The sequence below is a fragment of the Lolium perenne genome, chromosome 2 (assembly GCF_019359855.2).
Source record: "Lolium perenne isolate Kyuss_39 chromosome 2, Kyuss_2.0, whole genome shotgun sequence".
NCBI classification, from domain to species: domain Eukaryota; kingdom Viridiplantae; phylum Streptophyta; class Magnoliopsida; order Poales; family Poaceae; genus Lolium; species Lolium perenne.
In genome coordinates, this window is record NC_067245.2 from 292,255,547 (window position 1) to 292,272,144 (window position 16,598).

A 16,598-nucleotide genomic window follows, 5' to 3' on the forward strand; every position below is an offset into this window, starting at 1 on the left:
AGAGTTGACCTTACTACCTTTAAGTTCAAAGGTTGAATTGAAACGAATCCTCTTCATTTCTGGGGTTGTGAGTGTAATTGATCTCTTTGCACAATCTATTATGCCTCCATAAGTGGTCATCCAATCCATGCCCAGGATTACATCTAGACCTTGGGATTCCAAAATTACCAGTTGGGTTGGATCACGTCTTGGCGGCATTTGTGGTTATTTAGCATAGATGAGAAACAAGATAGACAGATCTAGGAAATAAAATTTCCTACCCATGCACACACAAGTCACACAATAAACAATCCATAAAATCACGCAAGCAAATATTTTTGAACACTAACAAACTAGTATGGTCATACCACAATTTTGTATGATCAATGCGTTTTTAAGATATCGTTGGTCTGATAAAAGAGAGAAAGTGGTGGTCTACTCTATTTCCATCTTGGGAGCTTCAAGCTTCTCTTCCACTTCCTTGAGGTCGTCAAAGATTGGACATCTAAAAGATGAAGATTTGTTTTGAAGATGAAATAGGTGAGAATACAAGAAAACCAATTTGCAAACATTTCTTTTCAATAGAGAAAGGATTAGATAGATAAGACGGAATTTCATCCTAAGGTCTTCCTATTTCTAATCCAAACCTAGGGTCACGAACCTATGGGCAACACAGTGCTCTGATACCATATGTAGTGACCTCACTTTAAATAAAGTGCAAGTCCCTGTGCATTAGTGCTAGTCCCTGGATCGAACTGCTAGCACACACAGTTTAAGATGAAATACCAAGTAGCAAAGGTCTTCATTACAACCTAAGATCCAGCAAAAATAAAATAGTTCGATACAACTTGCATAGCTCAAGGGCTAGCATAAACATAAATCAGAGTTCAACATCAAGCGGAAAGCAAATAGCATGGAGTCCTCTTCCTTCACGGATGCCACAGGCAGACATGTTGGGCAAAGACTCGTGATCCTAACATCTTCTTCAGCAACTAGGGATACCTGCAACATGAAACGTTGCAGCCCGAAGGAGTCAATACATTTGGAATTGTATTGGCAAGGACACTTTTGTGGACTCAAAAGGCATCCTATACCTACGTGCACATCTGGCAGGTAGAGCTCATGTTCATTTTGCATAAAGCCAATTTTTCCCTATCATTTATCAAAACATTTTCTTTCAATCTAATTAACAGTAACATTGGTAAATCCCCAATGTACCAATTAACAGTAGCATTGGTAAAGCCCCAATGTACCTTCCTACCCTTGTTCTCCCATCATATTTTATTTAAGAAATTGGGATGAGGAGATCTTCGAACAAGGACTTGTCAGTTCGCTCAAGTTGTCCATAACCGGGGACACGGCTAAGTACTCAGATTTTACACTCTCGAGAGGTTGTACACCTTTACCCACATGGCCAGGTCAATCCTTCTACCTCGATGCACATTTTGCTCAGAGGACAGGTGCAGACCGTGGCCGAGACCTTCTGTGTGTAATCACCCGAACCATTCCCTAAGGGCCCCGTTCCACCTACAGTATCCCTCTACCACCACCTGGCCCCTAGGATCCGGATTCATACAACATACTTTGTCAAGCCAGAGCCATAGTAGTATGTGGTTGTACGGAAAGCTAATGAGCAAGATTCGTCTACAATCTCTTTAAGCCTGGGTGACTTTCCGCAAGTGTGCACTAGCACCAGGGTCTCGCCCCCTGATACAGCCACCCTCTCCATAACTCCACCATTCACCCAGGTAATTCATTAAACTTAGTTGTTTTTCCTTAACCCCTATCAAAACCTTTTTCCATGGCATAGCAGGTAACAACTAAATTTAATGGCGGCTAAGGGAGTCTAGGAGTGGTGTAGCTAAACTACTAGGATTTAATAGCAGGCATAAAGCATAAACCCTAGACATGTCTACTATAAAACACTACAGTGCAATATTAAAACTGGGACTTTTGGTGTGTGTCACTTGCCTTTTTCAGCGGGAGGAGTTGCAATCTTCGCAGTCACAAAGGTTGCAGCTGTCAAAGTCGCAATCTACAAACAATACATACATAGCACCATAAACACAATGCACAACACAAATGCACAAGCATAGACATGAGATGCATATGATATTTACACAAGTGCACTCCATTTAATTATCTCTGGTTGTCACTATATGCATGATGCAATGGTCAAGTTTTATGGTTGGTTGAATTAATGCGAACCATCTATGTCGCACTAGCGAAGGCAACTACCATTAAAAGCAAAGGTGTTTTGGTACAGTAGACAAATGATGATTTTGGTACTTCTGGACAGAGGATAACATTTGCAATCATATGCAAAAGAATTCGCCCGAAAAGGGTACGTAGATCTCATTTTATGAGTAAAGTACTCCGATTAGGCATAAAAATATGAATGAAACTCAAACTTCTGTAAGTCCACATTTTATTGTTCCAAAATGTTCCTTGTATTTTTAGGATTCTAACGGTATAAAGTTTGTGATTTTTTGACATACGGATCTCTGGATATGAATTTTACAAAGCGCGGACTAACGAAACTGAGATTTAACGTAAACTAGGGTGTGTCCCTGGACATGTGGCGCTTTGCTATTGGTGCGTACCTCTTCGCGCGGATCAGCCTCTATAAGGCGTTAGATCTTCATAACATGGGTGGCTCAGATTTAATAGCAGATATGGGAAGAAATAAAAAGAAAGAACAGGCTGCTCACGTGGCGGCGACGTGGCGCACGCGTGGCAGCGACGTGGCGGCTGACGTGGCCGGCGGCGAGGTGAGTTCGCCGGCGGCGATGGTCGGCGGCTCTGCAGCGGTATCCTGCGGCGACGAGGCCGTGGACGGGGCGGCTCGAGGCGGCGCGTCGGATGGTGCCGGAGGCGTGGCCTAAGGTGGGCCCGGCCGGCGGAGATGGCCGGCTGGAGGCGGCGCGGCGAGGGCGAACTCCGGCGAGCAATTTCTCGGCCTGGAGGCGGGTTCGGGTGCGGGTGAAAAGGGGAATGGAGAGAGGGTGCGGGGGGCTTTAAAGGGGAGGGCTCGGGCAGGTTGGGGAGCACTGGGGAGGGAGGGGCGAGTGGGGGAGATCGTGGCTGGCGCTGATGTGCGTGCGCGCGGGTGCTGTACGTGTGCGTGCAGGAGGTGGCGACGGTTGGAGACGAAGGGTGACCGGGCGCGAGGTGGGCTGGTGCGGCCTGGTGCGGCCTGGCCGGCGGGCCGCCTTGGCCTGGGTCGGCCCAAGGGGGAAGGAGGAGGAGAGAGGAGGGGGCGCCGGGGCAGGCCTGGCCTGGCTGGGCCGTTCGGCCGGCTGGTCGGCCCAGTCGAGTCGGCCACCTTTTTTTTTCTTTTCTTTTTTTTTCCTTCTATCCTCTTCTCTTATTTGAAAAAAAATGCATTTGGGGCACCAAATAAAATCAGAAAAATTCAAATGAGATATCGATTGAAACCTTATGAAAAGAGCTTCACTATGAAACCATATTTGAATCAAAATAAAATACTTTTGAAACAAAAGTTCGCATATACGCATAAGTGACTAATAGTGCCAAATTAGGGTTCGGGGTTTTGAAATAACTTTGAGTTTAATTTTGATTTTTCCCTAAAATGCAACGATGTCATGATGCTTATGAATGTAATGCATGCTTATGAATGCCATGCATGAAGTTTGAACTTTTAAAAATTGGGATGTTACAACTTTATCTCTTATTAAGTTGCTTGTTGAGCGATAACCATGTTCCTGGGGACGCCATCAACTACTCTTTGTTGAATATCATGTGAGTTGCTATGCATGTTCGTCTTGTCTGAAATAAGGGCGATTTACCACTCATTTAATGGTTAGAGCATGCATATTGTTAGAGAAGAACATTGGGCCGCTAACTAAAGCCATGATCCATGGTGGAAGTTTCAGTTTTGGACATATATCCTCAATCTCATATGAGAAAATTAATTGTTGCTACATGCTTATGCATAAAAGAGGAGTCCATTATCTGTTGTCTATGTTGTCCCGGTATGGATGTCTAAGTTGAGAATAATCAAAAGCGAGAAATCCAATGCGAGCTTTCTCCTTAGACCTTTGTACAGGCGGCATAGAGGTACCCCTTTGTGACACTTGGTTGAAACATGTGCTATGCTATGATAATCCATGTAAATCCAAGCTAATTAGGAAAAGGTGCGGGCACTATTGGTATACTATGCATGAGGCTTGCAACTTGTAGGATATAATTTACATAACTCATATGCTTTATTACTACCGTTGACAAAATTGTTTCTTGTTTTCAAAACCAAAGCTCTAGCACAAATATAGCAATCGATGCTTTCCTCTTTGAAGGACCTTTCTTTTACTTTTATGTTGAGTCAGTTCACCTATCTCTCTCCACCTCAAGAAGCAAACACTTGTGTGAACTGTGCATTGATTCTTACATACTTGCATATTGCACTTGTTATATTACTTTGCATTGACAACTATCCATGAGATATACATGTTACAAGTTGAAAGCAACCGCAGAAACTTCATCTTCCTTTGTCTTGCTTCAATACCTTTACTTTGAATTATTTCTTTATGAGTTAACTCTTATGCAAGACTTATTGATGCTTGTCTTGAAGTACTATTCATGAAAAGTCTTTGCTTTATGATTCAATTGTTTACTCATGTCATTTACCATTGTTTCAAATCGCTGCATTCATTACATGTGCTTACAATAGTATTGATCAAGATTATGTTGGTAGCATTGTCACTAAGAAATTATTTTTGTTATCGTTTACCTACTCGGGACGAGTAGGAACTAAGCTTGGGGATGCTTGATACGTCTCAAACGTATCTATAATTTCTTATGTTCCATGCTACTTTTATGATGATACTCACATGTTTTATACACATTACATGTCATTATTATGCATTTTCCGGCACTAACCTATTAACGAGATGCCGAAGAGCCAGTTGCTGTTTTCTGCTGTTTTTGGTTTCAAAAATCCTAGTAAGGAAATATTCTCGGAATTGGACGAAATCAACGCCCAGGGTCCTATTTTTCCACGAAGCTTCCAGAAGACCGAAGGAGTCACGAAGTGGGGCCACGAGGCGGCCAGACGCTAGGGCGGCGCGGCCCAAGCCCTGGCCGCGCCGGCCTAGTGTGTGGACCCCTCGGGCGGCCCCCTGACCTATCTCCTCCGCCTACTTAAAGCCTTCGTCGCGAAACCCCCAGTACGGAGAGCCACGATACGAGAAAACATACTGAGACGCCGCCGCCGCCAATCCCATCTCGGGGGATTCAGGAGATCGCCTCCGGCACCCTGCCGGAGAGGGGAATCATCTCCCGGAGGACTCTACACCGCCATGGTCGCCTCCGGATTGATGCGTGAGTAGTTCACTCCTGGACTATGGGTCCATAGCAGTAGCTAGATGGTTTTCTTCTCCTCATTGTGCTATCATTGTCTGATCTTGTGAGCTGCCTATCATGATCAAGATCATCTATCTGTAAAGCTACATGTGCATTTGTTGGGATCCGATGAATAGAGAATACTATGTTATGTTGATTATCAATCTATTACCTATGTGTTGTTTATGATCTTGCATGCTCTCCGTTATTAGTAGAGGCTCTGGCCAAGTTTTTACTCTTAACTCCAAGAGGGAGTACTTATGCTCGATAGTGGGTTCATGCCTCCATTAAATCTGGGACAGTGACAGAAAGTTCTAAGGATGTGGATGTGCTGTTGCCACTAGGGATAAAACATTGATGCTATGTCCGAGGATGTAGTTATTGATTACATTACGCACCATACTTAATGCAATTGTCTGTTGTTTGCAACTTAATACTGGAAGGGGTTCGGATGATAACCTGAAGGTGGACTTTTTAGGCATAGATGCATGCTGGATAGCGGTCTATGTACTTTGTCGTAATGCCCAATTAAATCTCACAATACTCATCATGTCATGTATGTGCATTGTCATGCCCTCTCTATTTGTCAATTGCCCAACTGTAATTTGTTTACCCAATATGCTATTTCTTATGGGAGAGACACCTCTAGTGAACTGTGGACCCCGGTCCATTCTTTTACATCGAATACAATCTACTGCAATACTTGTTCTACTGTTTTCTGCAAACAATCATCATCCACACTATACATCTAATCCTTTGTTACAGCAAGCCGGTGAGATTGACAACCTCATTGATTCGTTGGGGCAAAGTACTTTGGTTGTGTTGTGCAGGTTCCACGTTGGCGCCGGAATCCCTGGTGTTGCGCCGCACTACATCTCGCCGCCATCAACCTTCAACGTGCTTCTTGGCTCCTCCTGGTTCGATAAACCTTGGTTTCTTTCTGAGGGAAAACTTGCTGCTGTGCGCATCATACCTTCCTCTTGGGGTTCCCAACGAATGTGTGTGTTACACGCCATCAAGACCCTGTGGAATTAATCAAATTGAAGATGAATATTGTATCCACCATATGAATGAAAAAACTAGAAAGTGGTCTAGGGCTCTAGATGATCTTGGTAAAAAGGTCTGTGCTAGTTATCCTTTTATTTGTGAACTTTGTCATAAAGTGGGTCATTTTAATTTTCAATGCTCCTCCAATGATAATTCGCACCCCATGAGTGCTGCAAATTTGTATTGTAATGATGAAATTACTCCTAATCAGCATGATGAACTTACTTTATTTTTGTGGTGTGAAGAGCTATCAAGAAAAATCTCTTTGTTACATATGAGTGATCTTGATATTGATGATGTCCTGCATGGGTGTTTTTCTTATTGCATTGATAATTGCCATACAAATACTTACATACAAAATATTTTAGAAGATGACACCTTGCCAAAATATGATAGGACCGATGTGTGTTTTGAACTTATTAATGAAAAGGAGGAATCCTCCCAAGTTTCTTCTATTGTTTCTGGGAATAAACCAAGTTATGTGGAGAAGCCTCCCTTCAAGCCTCTTCTTCCTAAAGAAGGGAACGAGGAGAAGAAGGAGAAGAAGAAGAAGAAGAAGAAGAAGAAGGAGGAGGAGAAGAAGAAGAAGAAGAAGAAGAAGAAGAAGAAGAAGGGGAATAAAAAGAAAGAGGTAACAGCATATCCCCGCGTGTATGAGATAACGATAGGTAACCGTAAGTATGTTGCTCCTGATGATTATTATGATAATGAATCTGAATACAATGATCTTCCTATGCCCTTTACCTACATTAGTGATCATGATTTGAAAGAGCATACTACTTTTGATATTGCAAATCTCTGGGAAACTAATTCTGAAAATGATGATGTTAATAATTTCCATAGTATCAGTATTATCCATGCTTCCTCCCATAATGATATAGAAAGCTCTAAGCTTGGGGATGAGGTGTTTGAAAATCCTTTTGCTACTGATCATTATATGATTGATACATCTCCCTCTAGTAATAATGATGGTATGGTCACAGATGAACATACTGTGAAAGATAATTATTCTATTTCTTATGATGACACTATGCCTCCGACCTTTGATGATTATTATAAAGAATGCTATGATATAGGTTATAACTATCCTTATGAAACTTGTCATAGTTATGATTGGATTTCCAAAAACAATTCCCTTAATATGCAAGTTGTTTACCATGTTCAAATTCTTGATAATAATCTTGCTCCAATTACTATTAGTGAGAAGAACTCTTCTTATGCCAAAATTAATGATACTTCTATGCATATGAACCATGATAAGAATGTTTTAAGTGATGAGTATATTGTGGATTTCATCAATGATGCTACTGAAAGTTATTATGAGAGAGGGAAATATGGTTATATGCATCTTAATAATATTAAGTTTCCCCTCTTTATGTTGAGAATCTTGAAGTTACTCCTATTTTATCTTCCTATGCTTGTCATTTTGTTCTTCATGAATTCATTTGTGTACAAGATTCCTTTGCATAGGAAGTGGGTTAGACTTAAATGTGTTTTGAATTTGCCTCTTGATGCTCTCTTTTGCTTCAAATACTATTTCTTGCGAGTGCATCGTTAAAACTGCTGAGCCCATCTTAATGGCTATAAAGAAAGCACTTCTTGGGAGATAACCCATGTGTTTATTTTACTACAGTATTTTGTTTTATATTTGAGTCTTGGAAGTTGTTACTACTGTAGCAACCTCTCCTTATCTTTATTTTATTGCATTGTTGTGCCAAGTAAAGTCTTTAATAGTAAGGTTCATACTAGATTTGGATTACTGTGCAGAAACAGATTTCTTGCTGTCACGAATTTAGGTTGAATTCTCTGTAGGTAACTCAGAAAATTCTGCAATTTACGTGAGTGATCCTCAGATATGTACGCAACTTTCATTAGTTTTGAGTTTTCTCATCTGAGCAAGTCTTGTGCCTCTAAAAAATTCGTTTTTACGGACTATTCTGTTTTGACAGATTCTGCTTTTTATTTCGCATTGCCTCTTTTGCTGTGTTGGATGGATTTCTTTGTTTTATTAACCTCCAGTAGCTTTTGTGCAATGTCCAGAAGTGTTAACAATGATTGTGTCACCTCTGAACATGTGAATTTTTAATTATGCACTAACCCTCTAATGAGTTTGTTTTGAGTTTGGTGTGGAGGAAGTTTTCAAGGGTCAAGAGAGGAGGATGATATAATGTGATCAAGGAGAGTGAAAGCTCCAAGCTTGGGGATGCCCCGGTGGTTCAGCCCTGCATATTTCAAGAAGACTCAAGCATCTAAACTTGGGGATGCCCAAGGCATCCCCTTCTTCATCGACAACTTATCAGGTCACTTCTCTTGAAACTATATTTTTATTCGGTCACATCTTATGTACTTTACTTGGAGCGTCTGTGTGCTTTTATTTTCGTTTTGTTATTTTCATTCTCTGAATAAATGCTTGTGTGGGAGAGAGACACGCTCCGCTGGTTCATATGAACACATGTGTTCTTAGCTTTATTCTTAATGTTCATGGCGAAGGTTGAAACTGCTTCGTTCATTATTATATGGTTGGAAACGGGAAATGCTACATGTAGTAATTGATATAATGTCTTGAACAATGTGATACTTGGCAATTGTTGTGCTTATGTTTAAGCTCTTGCATCATATACTTTGCACCTATTAATGAAGAAATACATAGAGCTTGTTAAAATTTGGTTTGCATGATTGGTCTCTCTAAAGTCTAGATATTTTCTGGTGAGGGTTTGAACAACAAGGAAGACGGTGTATAGTCTTATAATGCTTGCAATATGTTCTTATGTAAGTCTTGCTGCACTAGTTCATACTTGAGTTTGCTTCAAATAACCTTGCTATCCTAAGCCTTGTATTGAGAGGGATTACTTCTCATGCATCCAAAATCCTTGAGCCAAACACTATGCCACTTGTGTCCACCATACCTACCTACTACATGGTATTTCTCCGCCATTCCAAAGTAAATTGCTTGAGTGCTATCTTTAAACACTTCAAAAGCTATTACCCCTTATTTGTGTCAATGTTTTATAGCTCATGAGGAAGTATGTGATGTTTATCTTTCAATCTTGTTGGGCAACTTTCACCAATGGACTAGTGGCTTCATCCGCTTATCCAATAATTTTGCAAAAAGAGCTGGCAATGGGATTCCCAGTCCCAAACTAATTAACATTCATAATTTTACAAAAATAGACACTCCTCCATGGTATGTGATTGTTGGACGGCACCCGAGGATTCGGTTAGCCATGGCTTGAGAAAGCAAAGGTGGGGAGGAGTGTCATCTAAATAAAACTAAAATAAAAAGGCACTCCTTCATGGTATGAGATTGTTGGCAGACACCCGAGGATTCGGTTAGCCATGGTTTGTGAAAGCAAAGGTTGGAAGGAGTGCCACCCAAAAATAAAAATGTTTCATGGGAGCCGCTCTTTGAAGGTTTGTCTGGCAAGGGGGTTAGAGTGCCCATTACCATTCGTTGACAACAACAAACACCTCTCAAAAACTTTACTTTTATGCTCTCTTTATGTTTTCAAAATAAAAGCTCTAGCACAAATATAGCAATCCATGCTTCCCTCTGCGAAGGGCCATTCTTCTACTTTATGTTGAGTCAGTTTACCTACTTCCTTCCATCTTAAGAAGCAAACACTTGTGTTAACTGTGCATTGATTCTTACATGTTTGCCTATTGCACTTGTTATATTACTTTATGTTGACAACTATCCATGAGATATACATGTTACAAGTTGAAAGCAACTGCTGAAACTTAATCTTCCTTTGTGTTGCTTCAATGCCTTTACTTTGAATTTATTGCTTTATGAGTTAGCTCTTATGCAAGACTTATTGATGCTTGTCTTGAAAGTACTATTCATGAATTTTTTTGTTATATGATTCCATTGTTTAACCATTGTATTTACTATTGCTTTGAATCGCTGCATTCATCTTATATGCTTTACAATAGTATGATCAAGATTATGTTGGTAGCATGTCACTTCAGAAATTATTCTTTTATCGTTTACCTACTCGAGGACGAGTAGGAACTAAGCTTGGGGATGCTTGATACGTCTCCAACGTATCTATAATTTCTGATGTTCCATGCTTGTTTTATGACAATACCTACATGTTTTGTTCACACTTTATATCGTTTTTATGCGTTTTCCGGAACTAACCTATTGACGAGATGCCGAAGTGCCAGTTGCTGTTTTCTGCTGTTTTTGGTTTCAGAAATCCTACAAAGGAAATATTCTCGGAATCGGACGAAATCAACGCCCAACATCTTATATTTCCCGGGAGCTTCTAGAAAGTCAAAGGGGGACCAGAGGGGGGCCCTGGGGGCCCCACACGACATGGCGGCGCGGCCACCAGGGGGGCGCCCCCTACTGTGTGGGCCCCCCGTGGCCCTTCCGACTCCGCCTCTTCACCTATAAGTTGCCTCCTGACCTAAAACATCGACCCCGATTGACGAAACCCGAGAAAACCTTCCAGAGCCGCCGCCATCGCGAAACTCCAATTTGGGGGACAGAAGTCTCTGTTCCGGCACCCTGCCGGGACGGGGAATTCCCCCGGAGTCATCTCCACCGCCGTCTCCACCGCCATCTTCGCCGCCATCACTGTCTCCATGACTCGCTGTCTCCATGATGAGGAGGGAGTAATTCACCCCCTGGGCTGAGGGCTCTACCGGTAGCTATGTGGTTCATCTCTCTCTCATGTACTTCAATACAATGATCTCATGAATTGCCTTGCATGATTGAGATCCATATGATGAGCTTTGTAATCTAGATGTCATATGCTATTCAAGTGCTTAATTATGTGAACTTTGAGGTTATTGCGACCTCGGTGTAATGGTGACAGTGTGTGCGCCGTGTGTAACCCCCTTATGAATTGTGGTGTGTTAGTACCTCCTATGAATGCTCACGGTGACGGTGTGGGGTATTTATTAGTACTTGGGAATACGCCTTTGAGGTGCGCTTTTGCACACTTGCCCAATGAATTTGAGTTCTCTATCCAATAAGAGAGTAGTATGATGAAGTGCTTATATTTATATTCAATTATGATTGCAATGTTGAGAGTGTCCACTAGTGAAAGTAGGATCCCTAGGCCTTGTTTCCAAACATCGAATCTCCGTTTATTTACTGTTCTGTTGCATGTTTACTCGCTGCCATATTTTATTCAGATTGCTATTACCACTCATATACATCCATACCACCTGTATTTCACTATCTCTTCGCCGAACTAGTGCACCTATACATCTGACAAGTGTATTGGGTGTGTTGGGGACACAAGAGGCTTCTTGTATTGTGGTTGCAGGGTTGCTTGAGAGGGATATCTTTGACCTCTTCCTCCCTGAGTTCGATAAACCTTGGGTGATCCACTTAAGGGAAACTTGCTGCTGTTCTACAAACCTCTGCTCTTGGAGGCCCAACACTGTCTACAGGAATAGAAGCGTGCGTAGACATCAGGCATCAAGATTTATAGAGATAGATCAAGACGCCTAATAGGGCTATCACAGAGTACATACCTGGACAAGATTCTAAAGAAGTTTAGAATGGACGAAAATAAGAAAGGATTCTTACCTATGTTACCAGGCAAGGTCTTGAGTAAGACTCAAGGTCCGGCTACGGCAGAAGAAAGAGAAAGGATGGGTCAGATCCCCTATGCCTCGGCAGTAGGCTCTATCATGTATGCCATGCTATGTACTAGACCGGATATAGCACATGTTGTTAGTTTGACTAGCAGATATCAAAGTGATCCAGGAATGGAACACTGGACAGCGGTCAAGAATGTCCTGAAGTACTTGAAAAGAACTAAGGATATGTTTCTTTGTTATGGAGGTGACCAAGAGCTCGTTGTAACCAGTTACACCGATGCAAGTTGGAACACTGATCCTGATGACTCTAAGTCTCAGTCTGGGTACGTGTTTATATTGAATGGTGCTGCAGTAAGCTGGGCAAGCTCGAAGCAATGCACGGTGGCGAAGTCTTCAACAGAATCGGAGTACATAGCGGCTTCAGAGGCTTCATCAGAAGCGGTATGGATGAAGAGGTTCATTGTAGAGCTCGGTGTGGTTCCTAGTGCATTGGACCCACTAGTCATCTACTATGACAACATGGGTGCCATCGCCAATGCACAAGAACCAAGGCCACACAAGAGGCTGAAGCATATCAAGATGCGTTATCATTCGATTCGCGAGTACATTGAAGATGGAGAAGTAAAGATTTGCAAAGTACACACTGGTCTGAATATAGCAGATCCGTTGACTAAAGCTCTCCCTAGGGCAAAGCATGACCAACACCAGAATGCCATGGGTGTTAGGTACCTTACAATGTAATGTAGATTATTGACTCTAGTGCAAGTGGGAGACTGTTGGAGATATACCCAAGAGGCAATAATAAAAGTGGTTATTATATATCTTTGTGTTTATGATAAATGTTTATATACCATGCTATAATTGTATTAACCGAAACATTGATACATGTGTGTAATGTAAACAACAATGAGTCCCTAGTAAGCCTCTTAACTAGCTTGTTGATTAATAGATGATTAGTTTCATAATCATGAACATTGGATGTTATTAATAACAAGGTTATATCATTATAAGAATGATGTAATGGACACACCCATTTAAGCGTAGCATAAGATCACGTCATTAAGTTATTTGCTATAAGCTTTCGATACATAGTTACCTAGTCCTTTCGACCATGAGATCATGTAAATCACTTATACCGGAAAGGTACTTTGATTACATCAAATGCCACTGCGTAAATGGGTGGTTATAAAGGTGGGATTAAGTATCCGGAAAGTATGAGTTGAGGCATATGGATCAACAGTGGGATTTGTCCATCCCGATGACGGATAGATATACTCTGGGTCCTCTCGGTGGAATGTAGTTTAATGTCTTGCAAGCATATGAATAAGTTCATAAGAGACCACATACCACGGTACGAATAAAGAGTACTTGTCAGGAGACGAGGTTGAACAAGGTATAGAGAGATACCGATGATCAAACCTCGGACAAGTAAAATATTGCGTGACAAAGGGAATTGGTATCGTATGTGAATGCTTCATTCGATCACTAAGTCATCATTGAATATGTGGGAGCCATTATGGATCTCCAGATCCCGCTATTGGTTATTGGTCAGAGAGAGTTCTCAACCATGTCCACATAGTTCGCGAACCGTAGGGTGACACACTTAAGGTTTGATGTTGTATTAGTAGAACTTGAATATGGAATGGAGTTCAAAGTTTTGTTCGGAGTCTCGGATGGGATCCCGGACATCACGAGGAGTTCCGGAATGGTCCGGAGAATAAGATTCATATATAGGAAGTCATATTCCAAGTTTGGAAATGATCCGGTGCATTTATGGAAGGTTCTAGAAGGTTCTAGAAAAGTCCGGAAGAAATCACTTTGGAAGGCGGAGTCCCGAAGGGACTCCACCACCCATGGCCGGCCAACCCTAGAGGGGTGGAGTCCCAGGTGGACTCCACCAAGGTGGCCGGCCACCCCCTCCCAAGGAAAGGTGGGAATCCCACCTCAAGTGGGAATCCTAGCTTGGGTAGGTTTCATGTCATATGGAAGGTTTTGGTTTGGGGTCTTATTCGAAGACTTGTAGACCAACTCTTGGGTGTTCCACCTATATAATGAGGGCCAAGGGGAGGGGGCCGGCCACACCAAAGCCATAGCTTGGCCGCACCCCATAGTGGCCGGCCACCCCCTCTCCCCAAACCCTAGCCGCCCCACTCCTCCCCCTCTCCCGCAACGCTTAGCGAAGCTCCGCCGGAGATCTCCATCGCCACCGCCACCACGCCGTCGTGCTGACGGATCAAGGAGGAGCTACTACTTCCGCTGCCCGCTGGAACGGGGAGAAGGACGTCGTCTTCATCAACACCGAACGTGTGACCGAGTACGGAGGTGCTGCCCGATTGTGGCACCATCAAGATCTTCTACGCGCTTTTGAAAGCGGCAAGTGATCATCTACCGTAGCAACAAGAGCCTCATCTTGTAGGCTTTGGAAATCTTCAAGGGATGAGTCTCGCTCATCCCCTCGTTGCTCCCGTCTTCTAGATTGCATCTTGGCTTGGATTGCGTTCTCGCGGTAGGAAATTTTTTGTTTTCTATGCAACGAATCCCTACATTTTCTAACCGTTTGGGCCCTCCGTCAGGTCTACGTGGAAAATGAAGGTGGTGGGCAGCTAACGGTTGTTTCCCACTGTGAGACCAGCGTGTCAATTAGTTATTGATGTCTACGCCCCCTCCTTTTCCTGTAGACAGTGTTGGGCCTCCAAGAGCAGAGGTTTGTAGAACAGCAGCAAGTTTCCCTTAAGTGGATCACCCAAGGTTTATCGAACTCAGGGAGGAAGAGGTCAAAGATATCCCTCTCATGCAACCCTGCAACCACAAAGCAAGAAGTCTCTTGTGTCCCCAACACACCTAATAGGTGCACTAGTTCGGCGAAGAGATAGTGAAGTACAGGTGGTATGAATAAGTATGAGCAGTAGCAACGGCACCAGAAAAGTGCTTTGCTGTCCAGGACTGGCGTGTGATGAATGGTGGTAATATTGCAGAAAGTACAGATGCAGTAGAACAGTAAACAAGCAGCGATAGCAGTATTTAGGAACAAGGCCTAGGGATCATACTTTCACTAGTGTACACTCTCAACATTGATCACATAACAGAATAAATAGATAGATGCTAGACTCTACACCCTCTTGTTGGATGATGAACACCACTAACTGTGTAGGATTACACGAACCCTCAATGCCGGAGTTAACAAGCTCCACAATATTCGATGTTCATGTTTAAATAACCTTAGAGTGCATGACAGATCTACATAACCAAACCAAGTACTAACATAGCATGCACACTGTCACCTTCACGCTACGAAAGGAGGCATAGATCACATCAATACCATCATAGCAATAGTTAACTTCATAATCTACAAGAGATCACAATCATAGCCTACGCCAAGTACTACACGATGCACACATTGTCACCATTACACCGTGCAGGAGGAATAAACTACTTTAATAACATCACTAGAGTAGCACACAGATATATTGTGATACAAAACACATTGCAATCATAAAGAGATATAAATAAGCACTTCACTATGCCATTCATAACAGTGAATAAGTATTCTGTGAAATATAGCCTAAGAGACCCACACGGTGCACACACTGTCACCTTTACACACGTGGGACAAGGAGTCTCCGGAGATCACATAAGTAAAACCCACTTGACTAGCATAATGACATCTAGATTACAAGCATCATCATATGAATCTCAATCATGTAAGGCAGCTCATGAGATTATTGTATTGAAGTACATAGGAGAGAGATTAACCACATAGCTACCTGCATGCCCCGAGCCTCGATGGAGAACTACTCCCTCCTCATGGGAGACAGCAGCGTTGATGAAGATGGTGGTGGTGTCGATGGAGGAGCCTTCCGGGGCACTTCCCGTCCCGGTGGCGTGCGGAACAGAGAGACTCGTCCCCTGCATCTTGGCTTCGCGATGGCGGCGGCTCTGGAAGGTTTTTCGTACCGTGGTTTTTCCGTCTCGAAGTTTTAGGTCGAGGACCTTTATATAGGCGAAGAGGCGGCGTCAGAGGGTCGACGAGGCGGTGACACCATAGGGGGGCGCGGCCAAGGCCTGGGCCGCGCCACCCTAGCGTCTGGTGGCCCAGTGGCCCCCCTCTGGCCTCTCTCGGGTGTTCTGGAAGCTTCGTCCAATCCTAAGATGCTGGGCGTTGATTTCGTCCGATTCCGAGAATATTTCCTTACTAGGATTTCTGAAACCAAAAACAGCAGAAAAACAAAGAATCGGCCCTTCGGCATCTCGTCAATAGGTTAGTTCCGGAATAAGCATAAATATGACATAAAGTATGCATAAAACATGTAGATATCATCAATAATGTGGCATGGAACATAAGAAATTATCGATACGTCGGAGACGTATCAGCATCCCCAAGCTTAGTTTCTGCTCGTCCCGAGCAGGTAAACGATAACAAAGATAATTTCTGAAGTGACATGCCATCATAACCTTGATCATACTATTGTAAACATGTAATGAATGCAGCGATCAAAACAATGGTAAATGACATGAGTAAACAAATGAATCATATAGCAAAGACTTTTCATGAATAGTACTTTCAAGACAAGTGATGGCGTGTAACACACACGTTCGTTGGGAACCCCAAGAGGAAGGTATGATGCGCACAGCAGCAAGTTTTCCCTCAGAAA